This window comes from Lissotriton vulgaris, unplaced genomic scaffold (assembly GCF_964263255.1).
Source record: "Lissotriton vulgaris unplaced genomic scaffold, aLisVul1.2 SCAFFOLD_898, whole genome shotgun sequence".
In the NCBI taxonomy this organism is placed as follows: domain Eukaryota; kingdom Metazoa; phylum Chordata; class Amphibia; order Caudata; family Salamandridae; genus Lissotriton; species Lissotriton vulgaris.
In genome coordinates, this window is record NW_028241847.1 from 168,853 (window position 1) to 180,270 (window position 11,418).

General features: G+C 44.1%; 1 protein-coding gene across 2 annotated transcripts in view; it reads right to left on the reverse strand.

Moving 5' to 3' along the window:
* Window positions 1–8,488, reverse strand: part of LOC147669874 (tumor protein p53-inducible nuclear protein 2-like) — an 81,590-nt gene extending 73,102 nt beyond the window's left edge. Inside the window, exon 1 of one of the 2 annotated variants that reach the window (XM_086948185.1) lies at window positions 8,254–8,488. The gene's annotated coding sequence lies outside the window, so the exon portion shown is untranslated. The remainder of the gene's footprint in view (window positions 1–8,253) is intronic. The other variant, XM_086948184.1, reaches the window with a different exon arrangement.
* Window positions 8,489–11,418: the final 2,930 nt, after the last annotated feature.

Consider the following 11,418-nt stretch of genomic DNA (forward strand, 5'->3'; position numbering starts at 1 on the left):
GTGTATGCCTACAGAGATTCCTGAAGTGCAGCTTACTTTGCAGCACTTCAAGGTTCCTGGTTGATAGATGACTTTCAGAAGTCAAAATACTGTTCACCTCTGGCTAGGTCATTCTGCCACATCGGGTGCCATCTTCTATTCCCTGTGGCATGGTTAAGCAGTGGTGTCAGGGCCTCTATCCTGTTTATCTTGAGGCATCGCCTGTGCAAGACTGTGCTCCCCAGGCAGTGCCAGGCTCACGCCATAGTCACCATTTGTCCTGTGGTTGCACCACCGGCCAGTGCCGCTGCTCTCTATGGTGCTCTTACATTCCACCTCCGTTAGGCCTCAGGGGGTGGACAGTTACGTCTCTATCATAACTGATGTCAGAGCAAGATCCAAATAAATACACTTGAGGCATCATGTTCCTGCAGCCTACCACCTCCACTCCAACAGGCTCACAGCAACATGGGTGGACCAGAGCGGGCAAAGGACCAGGTGTTTAACAAGGAGCACCATCTTGGGCTCCTACCAGCCTGCCCTGCTCAAATCTTTTTGCGGTGAATAAAAAAAAGAAGGTTATGACATTGATAATATGTTACTGGGGATTTTTTTTTTGCCAGCCTCCACTCTTGATGAGGTGGCATATTCTCGAGTTAAGTTCTTCAAATGTTGCTACTTTACTGCTGACACGCAACAGTGGTGATCCCCAAATCACAAAAATGCATGTGTGTTATGTATTTGCCAACGTATTACTTTAAGGCAGCTGCCAGGAAACAACAAATACGCTAAATGTATGATTAATCGGTTTTGTGGCCATACACCATCCGACGGTAAAAGTATTGTTAGCTGCTCTTTAGTGTAGGGTTTCTCTAACATATATTGGTGCCATCTACCATAATGGCATAGATTGTCACCTACACCACACTGCCTGATAAAAAGACCAAAACACAACTGCCATTGTTGGTCGTGTTTGAGAGGTATAACTGCTTGAAATACATCTTTAAGGTGGCATAGGATTTAGAAGCAAGCTCTATTCTGACATTTTAGCTTCACAGAATCTAACCAAATCCTATTTATACTAAGGGGCTTTTGGGATATTCCAGACTTGATTCTGTGACAACAACATTCCTGGTTACAGGGCTCTCTGGTGATGGTTGCATAGTAAGTTGATCATCATGGAAAAATTCATTTTGCTGCTACAAATTGTAGGAAAATTGTTTCTAATGCACGTTGTGGTAAACTGAACAATGAGATTGCATGCAAATGCCTAAAAAAGATCTAACATTTCATTTGGTGCTTCCTCTTAGTGACCTAACTCCCTACAGCTTGAGGAGTTTGAGGCATGACATAACGTACAGGTGTGTGGGGGGGGGGGCTACTTATACTCATGATGGAGCCTTTTCAACGTCTTCCCTCAATTACCAACAGAAGATGCTCCTTGTGATGCTACTGGCTTCTTAACCTTCCACTTGAATAATGCATGCTATCCACCTTCAAGGGCTTTGAACCACCCCCTTTTATCCATATCCATAGTGTAGGTCAAATAGAAGGAGAATGAATAATGTTGTGGAGGGACAGTGTTGATTAGGAGATCAGAATGAGAAGATAAGAGGAAACTGTGCACTGAAGGAGACAATGTTTAATTGGTTATTTGATTAAATCAAATGCTAAGAAGGTCTGCATGGATAATACTAACAATCCTCAATGAAATGCAACGTAAGGTCATTTCAGACTTTAATCTGTAATGTGTAGTTCAAGGGATACATTTCCAAAGGTATTACAATCGCCACACAAGACACCAACAAACCTAATGAGACTATAGGCTTTTGGGGTGTGTGAGGGTCTGTAAACTGATGGAGATTTCTAATAAGTATCTGCACATTAGCTACAGGTCGCTCTTTGTTACACCGGTCCTTACTTATGAGAAGCAGGAAAGCAGCATAGCTTCAGACTCACCTGCTCCAAAAAAAAGCAAATCAAACAGCCAATAAACAATGCAAACACCTCGTGTGAATTTACTGACTACAGATCAAAGGAATTTGCAAATCACTGCACTAAGGACCGATGCACTCTTCCATCAAGTCTGGATTGCCATCCCTTCCCTGCAAGCTGAGGTCAGAGATCCTGAGCTAAAGACTAAACTTCAGGAATCGTTAATTTAATCAATACACTGACGGAATGTGGTAGTGGATGCTTTCTTTCCATGACCTGGTCACGCGAGGTGAATGACTAATGTTGTGTGGATGCCCACACAATGCAGAAAAAGAGGAAAGGAAGATCGAGAGAATCTGGCATGCCCCTGTGCCGTAATTCCACTTACTTAATCTTCACACCATAACAGTCAAATTCTAAATGGGAAATTCCCAATGATTGTCCCCTAGCACTGGAGGTGCAAGGGATCTCAATCTCTAAGGAGGACTGGCTGCAATCTGAGAAAGAAGACATACCATAACGGTTTTGCCAACACTACTAGGGCTAATTTTTTTTTATATTATCTGCCTTATAGGAATTGGACGGAGGGGTGGAAGGCATACAACACAGAAACCAGCCACTGACTAAGCAAGCATTTACACCTTGTTTTCGAGAAACCACATCCAAACTTGAGGCCATAGTGCACTGTGTGGGATGCAAATAAGTCCTGCAGAAGCATCCCGTATGCACTGCACAGTCCAAAGATCGCTTTCAGACAGGAGGATTGTTCTGTAAATGCTGGAAAGTCTCAGTCTGCCGCCCTTCTGATGTCCTCTGCAGAAAATAAACATAAGTGTTCAGCGTATACTCTGCCTAGGTTCTCAGAGAAAACTCCTGTAACCCCAAGTGCTTCAATATTGTTCCTCCTTACCAGAGAACATGTACTTGTCTCTCCGTGATGAACATCAAGAAACTGACACACCTCCCTTGGGTCGTTGTTTTTTTTACTTTATAAACTAGAGCTTATAAAACATTTATTATTTTCCTCAACCAATTGTGCATGGTTTAGCAAAAGAAAGTTACGCACTTCACCTACGAATCCTTAAAATAGGAATCAGTAAAACTAGAACAGAAATGAAAAATAAACCATTTAAGGGAGGAAATTGATACAGACATTTCAATATTAAAAGAGGTATAATGTTATTTATTGCAACAATCCACAGCTTTCTATTCTGTAGTGATAGTCATATACTGCAAGAGGGCAAGTTAACATAATCCATTTTGTAGTGCAATTATGGTTTATCAAATGTACACCTATGGTGATTTAAGCAAAAAAGAGTAGAGCAGTGTTGGCCCCAGACCAGCCACACTGAAGGTAGTGTTTAATCAGTCAATTGATAGTGCTCAACCCCTTGTGGTTTCACTGCCCGGACACCACAACACATATACAGGACATTTTGAGAAAAGAGGGAGCACTTGAAGTATTCGTTCTACAATCTGAATCTCAAAGTACAGATTAGTTCACCAAATAATCACACAAATTCTTCTTCTTTCAATCTATAAAAGAGGAGGTAGCCAAACGATTTCCCAGCAATAACGTCTTTATTAGTATTTCATCAATATTCAGTACTTCAGCCCAGCCAACGCGTTTCATCCTGTAAAGGACTTCATCAGGGTTAGAGCCATTGTATATGATTTCTTTGTAATCTGAAAGAATATAATATTCCACGCTGCTATCCGGCAACAGAGTGCACACACAAAATGCTACACCTCTTTGCTGATCCCACTTGGGAGAGAATACTTGATAAATGTCCTAATTATACGGGTTAGAAGCAGCTTCTGAAGTTTATTTCATATCCATATATCTCTTTTTGAATAACATTATCCGTGGAATATTATTTTTTTGGCTCCCACCTCTTATATGGATTGAAAGAAGAAGAATGTGTGTGATTATTTTGTGAACTAATCTGTACTTTGAGATTTAGATTGTATAAAAAATACTTTGAGTGCTCCCTCATTATCAAAATTACCTATTGTGGTGTGTAGTCCAGTTTTGGTACTAGTGCTGCTATTGTAATAATCTTTAATCACATGGATACTTCTTTTAGCTCCTTCCCAGTTTAAGGACCTTTTCTCAGAGAAGGACAAAGCACCTATCTAGCCCCCTCTGTAGCTTCACAACGTTCTCTACTGGACACTGTGGGGAGGATTACTTTATGGTGGTGGGTCAAAAGGGTACTCCATTTAGTAGGCTGGATTGAGTCACCTTTGATACTGGGGTCAAGTCCTTGAAGCACACTAGTGATGGGGACCAGTGACAGTTGAGATGGACACAGGGATAACCTGGACCGTAGGACCACAAACACTCATGCACACTTTTATCTGGAACCTCGACAATTTTTATTCCCTTGCCCCATGTTTTTCCTAATACATGTTTATCAGATGCTTTGGGGGCGTATTTACCCAAGAATAGTCACGAAAAAGGTAATATCTTGCAGAAGATCATGGTGAAATTTCTTCCAACTGAAGAGGATCCATGATTCTGGAGAGCTCCATGTTCTCTGCCATTTTTTACACCTTCACCAGCCATTGGTGTCTGCTTGAAGGAAGATTGTCAAATACTGGCAGTGCAAATACGCTACCACTGGAGTCAGGACTTAGTGAAAGACTCTTGGTGCAGTTTTCAGCCTGAACATGCAGAACTGAGAACAGGCTCTGCCTTATGAGAACTGAAAACCAGAAGAATATGACTGTAGTGCCTGATAGGGATACATCTATTCCCCAGTCCCTTAAATGGATGTCGCCTGGTGGCTATGCATGGCCATGTAACCAATTATGCTGATGCACGAATTGCGTGGAAGGATAAGTCTAAAATCAGTTGTGCCTGCTTCTTCATATGTCCAACTAGTGCAGAACACTACAAACCTTGCTCAATGGCTTGAACCAGGTCATTAAAGTTTGAAAATAAATGTCTGAGAAGCATATGCTGCAAACGTGTTGGTTCAAAAGGCCTGACACCATCAAACATAAGATTCACTTTACGTTGAGTTTTCCTTTCTGACCACTTTATGCAACAGGCATGCACACAAGTTGTATGCTACCCTCAGCACTTTGGCATAACAGAAGTGGGGAGAGAGACACTTGCACACCCCATTTGTAATAAGGATCTCACCAGTGCAAAATATAACAATAAGCACATTAAATCTTACCCTCACAGGTCAAAAGAGAACTCAAAGGCCTTGTAGAAAACGGCTTTACACAGTGACACACCCAGGTCATAGTCAAATGAAAGGTTCATGTCACAGCCATTCACCCAATCAGACGTAGTCAAAAGAAACCGAGCTCCGAATTTAATCTAAATCGGCTGTGAGGATGGAATAAATATTCAGGCAGATGATTGTAGAGCATTTTGGGGGAAGGGCTGTTTTGAGGCAGAAAGGAGGCCAACATAGAAAAGGGGCGACTGCATGGCATGGCTAGTCACCCATGCAGCACACTGAAACACGAATCAGGGAGGTTAAATCCACACTAATGGACGCGGAGAAGAAGAAAAGGGGATTAGCCGTTACTTTCACAAACTGGCTTCAGTCCATGTACAACATCGCAGGAGACACTTGGCAGAAAAGTCCCATTTCCAAGGGAGGGCGGCCTCGGCAAGCCACATCCAGCAAGCAAAGACAGGAATCTGTCCAAATACGCATACAATCATGGGTCTGTGGTTATTTATTGCCTTAAACATCCCGTCTCTCCTTCAAGTCTCTCCACCCCATTCCCCGCCCTCCCAGTTTTTTATCCACAGAAATTAGATACACACACTGACAGCTGTACAATGGGCCTGAAAGACCTTGTACGTTAATACAATAGAACGTTGTACGATATGCTTCAAGGAGGTCATGTTTTGGTCTGTGACAAAAGAGTCCTTGGGCTAGTGATGTGGTGAGGCGGGCCTGTGGGTGAAGCGATGACTGGGCTGTGTGATCAAAACTCAGTCAACTCCCAACAAGGCGGATTCTGATGAGCTAGCTTGCAAAGCACACATCATATGAGATGTGCAACCGAGGTCACTGGAAGATTCTTGGCCAGGCTGATCGAGAAGGGCCAGCAGTAGGAGTACTGACTTCAACATGTGAACAACCACAAGGTTCTTGTTGTTGCAAACTTAGTTCTTGTTGTTCAGCCTGGTCTTAGCCACAGACGGCTAATTGCTCTTTGCCATATGTACACTTCATATGCCATTTAACTCTTCATATGCCATTTTACTCATATATATATTCCTTTTAGGAAAAAAGATCCAAATAACATAACATGTGTATTTGTAAAGCGCATGTTCACCCAGAAGAGCATCTTGGACCGAATAACAGGAGTTTCTTGTTACTCAACCCAAAGGTACTAATGTTATCGACTTCAGAAGGATGAAAGGCTGAATGGACCCACCAGGAGTCGAACCTGTGACCATGAGGTCAAACACGGCCCCTACAGTGGTTGCATTACCAACTGCCGAGTTAGTGGTGGGTGGTTGTCTGGAGAACCTAGTCGATGAACAACTGTAGGAAATAAACAGCCACTGAGGGCACAGGTTCAACACCTATAAGGAAGCACTGGTAAACCAATCACAGCGGTCACCTGTTCTTTCGAGAACTTCTAGGCCTCTTCAACTGCTAACAAAGATTCAACCTGAAACATGTGTGCAAAAAAATGGTAAAATGACCCCCTATAAATGGGGAAGGAAGCATTTTTGAGGAGTATAATTTATTAAACATGTACAAGTGCCTATGTGGAATCTAACTGACACTAACACCGAAAAGGAACAATTCGTATACATGGAACATCCCAACTAAAAATACAAGGGTAAATGCAGAGACTTAAAATGGGCAGCTTTGAAGGCCTTGGCCTTCTTCACTTGCAACCAAATTCCCTATTTCAGGCTAATCTTGGTACACAAGTGGGCTTTCATTAGCTATTTCATAACAATATATGCCCGAGTCCGTTTTATGAAGCGTCCTCTGCCTGTCCTCCATCCCTGCGTGAGACAGGCAGCGCGCAGACGCGCCTCCATATAATTCTATCCCCAGACCCTCCCTCCCCTCTCCCTTTCCTAAAGATAGGAGGGTCCAGGCCTGTCGAGCAGAGGTCAGCAGGGACAGGGGTGCTCGAAAACATCACCGGAGCCATCATACAGCAGCGAAGGCCTGCTCTTTGTTACAAATACGGTTTGAATGAGAGCACTAAACTCTGCCTGCTGCTACTATAGGCGCAACACATCCCCCGGGGGGTCATATTTTTCTCTGGGGCAGGTCACCCAATAAATATTGAAGAGGAGGCTGCCTTCGAAGACATCCTTTCTTCAATTCGTCACTGTGGGTCGCAGAGCCTGTCATTGCCACAGGGGAACATAAAAGGATCGGATCATATTTTCGACGGGGGTGTAGGGTGGGGGAGGGGCTACAAATCAATATTTGCATTATGGAAATCGCGGGCTCGAGTAGGGGGGCACCTGCAAAGCAGAATGCAAATATAGATGAATATTATCTGCAGCCATTTTACCTCCCCCTTCCCTTTTGCATTGGCCCACTTTCATGCAACCTCCTTTATTTTAATCCAATGGATGTACGGAATTATTACAAGGTTCTCAGTGCAGAGGTTGCATCTAATGCACTGCAACGTACCCATATTGTTCACCGATGCTTTTTTTGTTACAATAACGACTGTTCCTGCAGCTCGGTCCAATGCTTTTATTGCCCCCCTACCCCGAATAAAGGATACCCCAGTGTTAAAGATACCACCTATCTAGTTTTTAGATTCTTGATAAAATCGTGAAGAAATATGACGATTTTGCCTCAACATTTGCTTTATCGTTTCTAATAATACGTAGAAACAAATGAGATTAACTGTAACATCTGGTTATCATTAATCCAGGACATGTAAAAGGCCTACTCTTGAAAACAGGCATAATACATTGAACAGGAACATTGGCACCCTGTTTTAAATATACCATATTATTAAAGTATTACTATGATTGAAATACTAACATAAAATAACCAGGAATACGCGTGTAATAGGAATAGTTCTGTGAGCAAATCTATAGGACTTTTAACAAAACATGTATTAACGTTCCAGAAGAAAGTAGACAGCAATACTATCTGTATACAACATTTCAGTAAAAAATACAATCTATACCAAGAGTAATATGGGTAAAAAAATTATAATAAAATGCAAACCTGATAAAATAGGCCTACAAAATTCGAATACAATAAGCATATGAAAGTCTAACCTGACAGAAATATGACAATACGTGTATCCCCAAATATATTAGACATATATAGGAGCAAATAAACAAGTACTGCCGTTGCCCTTTCTTACCTGCCCCTGGGTAATAAGTTATCTTGTAAACAGAAGGCCCCCCCGGTCCTTGCAGCAGAGCTTTAGGCAGGTCTTGGCTGAGGTAGTTGGCAGGTGTTGGGGTGCTTCGCCGGGATGCAGGGGTGCCTAGGTCTTGGCTTCAAGGAGCTGGCTCTGCTGTTCTTTGTTTATTGCGGCTTCACCCCGTTCTGTTCTCGGCTCAGAAATTAGAACCGCTTCAAAAACAGCTGATTGTGACGTGACAGCTACCAGATCCCTCCCTTTGCGGAGTCGCAATAATCACTTACCCAATAGGATAGGGACACCGGTGCAGATGGCTCCGCCCCTTTCAGCTTTGGACAGCCCCCGGCCTAAGGGGTATAGTATTATGAGGGACGCAGAGGGTTAGGCGGAGCGTGCGAGGAATTGCGAGAAACAGTAAAAGGACGATTGAAAAACAAACTTTCCTTGAAAAATGCTGAAACCTGATATGGCTTTGGTGTTTACATACTGTAATATCCGTGCCGCCATATTGGATTTGAAATTAAACCGTCCCGTTTGAAAATACATTTGCAACTCCCGTTCTGTACTATATTCGTGCAAATACAAAATATTGAAGATTGATGACAGACGTATTGGGATTATCACATCATGTTTAGGTCCTACGTTTTACTAGCTCCTGAAGTCATGTTTGATCTGTATGAGCCAGGGTCCGCCCACTTTGCACTTTCCTTTGAAAGGCAATGTTTAGGATGTCTGCCCGCGCGCCGGCACTCCTAACGAACGCTCTAATTTCTAAATCTGAAACGGCTTTATTTTTACATTTCTCCCGTCCAGAAATACCTCCAATTAAATAAGAATCATAGCGTTGCCATTGGGTTAGTTTTATACTGCCATGGGCAGTAGTAGTAGTATATCTTTATTTGATTTGATGCTCCAACCCACTTTGTTGACTGTTTAAAATGGCTCTCGTGAGCCTCGAGCTGACGATCTCAGGGGCACTTGCTTGCTGAGAGTGGCACTATTTTTTTTTTTTTTTTTTAAACCTTTATTTGGAAATAAGCAAGGAAAAAGGAAGTGCATACACGATACATACAGTCATAAATGGCCATCACAGTGGTACGACATATTCAATAAAAGTCCCGTGTACAGAGTGACAAAGCAAACAATACACATAGCAACATTTACATTCACATAGTATGTAGGGGAATGATGATCCAGGTCGCACAGTCAGAGTGATGAGACGATACAGTGTGGGCATGTTCTGTTGGCGAAAAAAGAAACAAAGGAAGAACAGAAATAAGGGCCAAGGCCTGACTGGGGCCCGATCTCTATTGCCACCATCCGAATGACACACAAAGAGGTATATCCCCCCTAGGTTCGCAGAAAGAGGATGCAATGCAGCCCTCCCCCCCAATACCCAAGGACCAGCAGATTTAAAATGAAATACCAGCACACCGTGTTGCCGTCAGCCAACCCCTACTCGGTCCTCGTGTTCAGAATCAGAGTCCTGCACAGCTCTAGTTAGGAGGTACACCTGAAGCGGGCTCCAAAAGTCCCTGGGTTTGCAGCTCACAGGCATCAATTCAGAATATACATTTTGTTGGTCCTGACAGTATATGAGGTCATTCAACCAATCCTGGAAGTGCGGCACCCTGCCACGACCCCAGCAGCAAGCAACCCTACGCTTAGCCAGAAGTAGGGCCACGTCGACAAATCTACGATGAGAGGCAGGAACGTCCTTAGAATAACCCAGCACCATCACTACGGGATCAAACGGTACCCCATCTTCCGCCATAACCTGCAGGGCCACATGGACCTGAGACCAGTATTCCAGTACCCCCGCACAATTCCAAGCCAAATGCAGAAAGTCAGCACCTTCCGCTCTACACCTAGCGCATCTGTCATCCTCCGCTAGATGAAACCGAAGTTTCCTCGCCGGGGTGTAATAGTACCTCTGGACAAATTTATAATGAATGATTTTCAAGCGATTTTCAAGCGACAGCTGGAAGAAACTTTGGCCGTGAGTTCGCAGCAATACTTCCATTGCTCGTCAGTAATAGGGGCTCCCAGCTCAGCAACCCACTGCTCACGCACCCGATTGGACGGGACAGAGCGCTGCCGGCGAATAGCACTGTATAACTTCGACACCAGGTGACGCCCATCTGAAACCAAAAGCACATGGAGGGGGAGGGTGACCTCCGGCTCCGAAGGGAAATCCGGCAACAATGCGCGCATGCCCTGCCGCAGACGAACATAATAAAACAGCTCCAAAGGGGAGCAGGCAGTAACTCCAAAGAAATGAGCCTGGGTACGGAAGGCACCTTCGTGAAACACGTCACCCCACGTGAGAATACCGAGCCGCCTACACATTCGTTGAAACCCCGTTTCCAACAACAGAGACAACTCTGATAGGACAGAGGCAGGGCCAGCGAGTAAAGAAAGGAGACGCCCAGCAGTCGTGCTACCCGTTTCCAAGCATCCACCGTGCATGTCACCATCGTTCGAGGCGTATCCACATCTGACACATTGCCTAAGACTAACCCCTCCAATGGGAGCGGATGGGCAACCCAATGTTCAGCCGCTATTTGGGGCATAAACGGCGTGGGGCGCATCCAGTGATAAGCGTAATGCGTCTGAGCGCTGAGATAATAAAGCTCAAATTCAGGGACGTCGAATCCCCCATCAGAATAGGGCAGTGTAAGGGTAGACCAAGCCACCCGCGGCTGTTTGCCCCCCCAGAACAATCGTATGAGCTCAGAGCGAAGCCTGCGAAAAAAATAAGCACCAGGATAGTATGGAAGGTTTTGAAAGAGGTACAAAAAACGGGGCAAAACTACCATCTTGATAAGTGACGCTCGACCGGCCATGGAGAGAGGCAGGGACATCCATCTAGTGACGTCGTCCACCAATTTGGTGATAGCCACACCATAATTAAGCCTGATCGTTTCTTCTCTATCCAATGACACAACAATGCCGAGATACCGCAGCTCCGAATCGCACCATTCCAAAGGGTAATCAAGAGGAAACCTAGTCACAGCCGCAGTAAGGGGGAAGAGTTGGGATTTCCGCCAGTTGATATGGACCCCGGAAACACCTCCAAAAGCAACAAGCTCTCGCAAGAGCGCATTAAGGTTGTTCACAGGATCTTTCACATAAAGCGTGACATCGTCAGCATACAGAGAG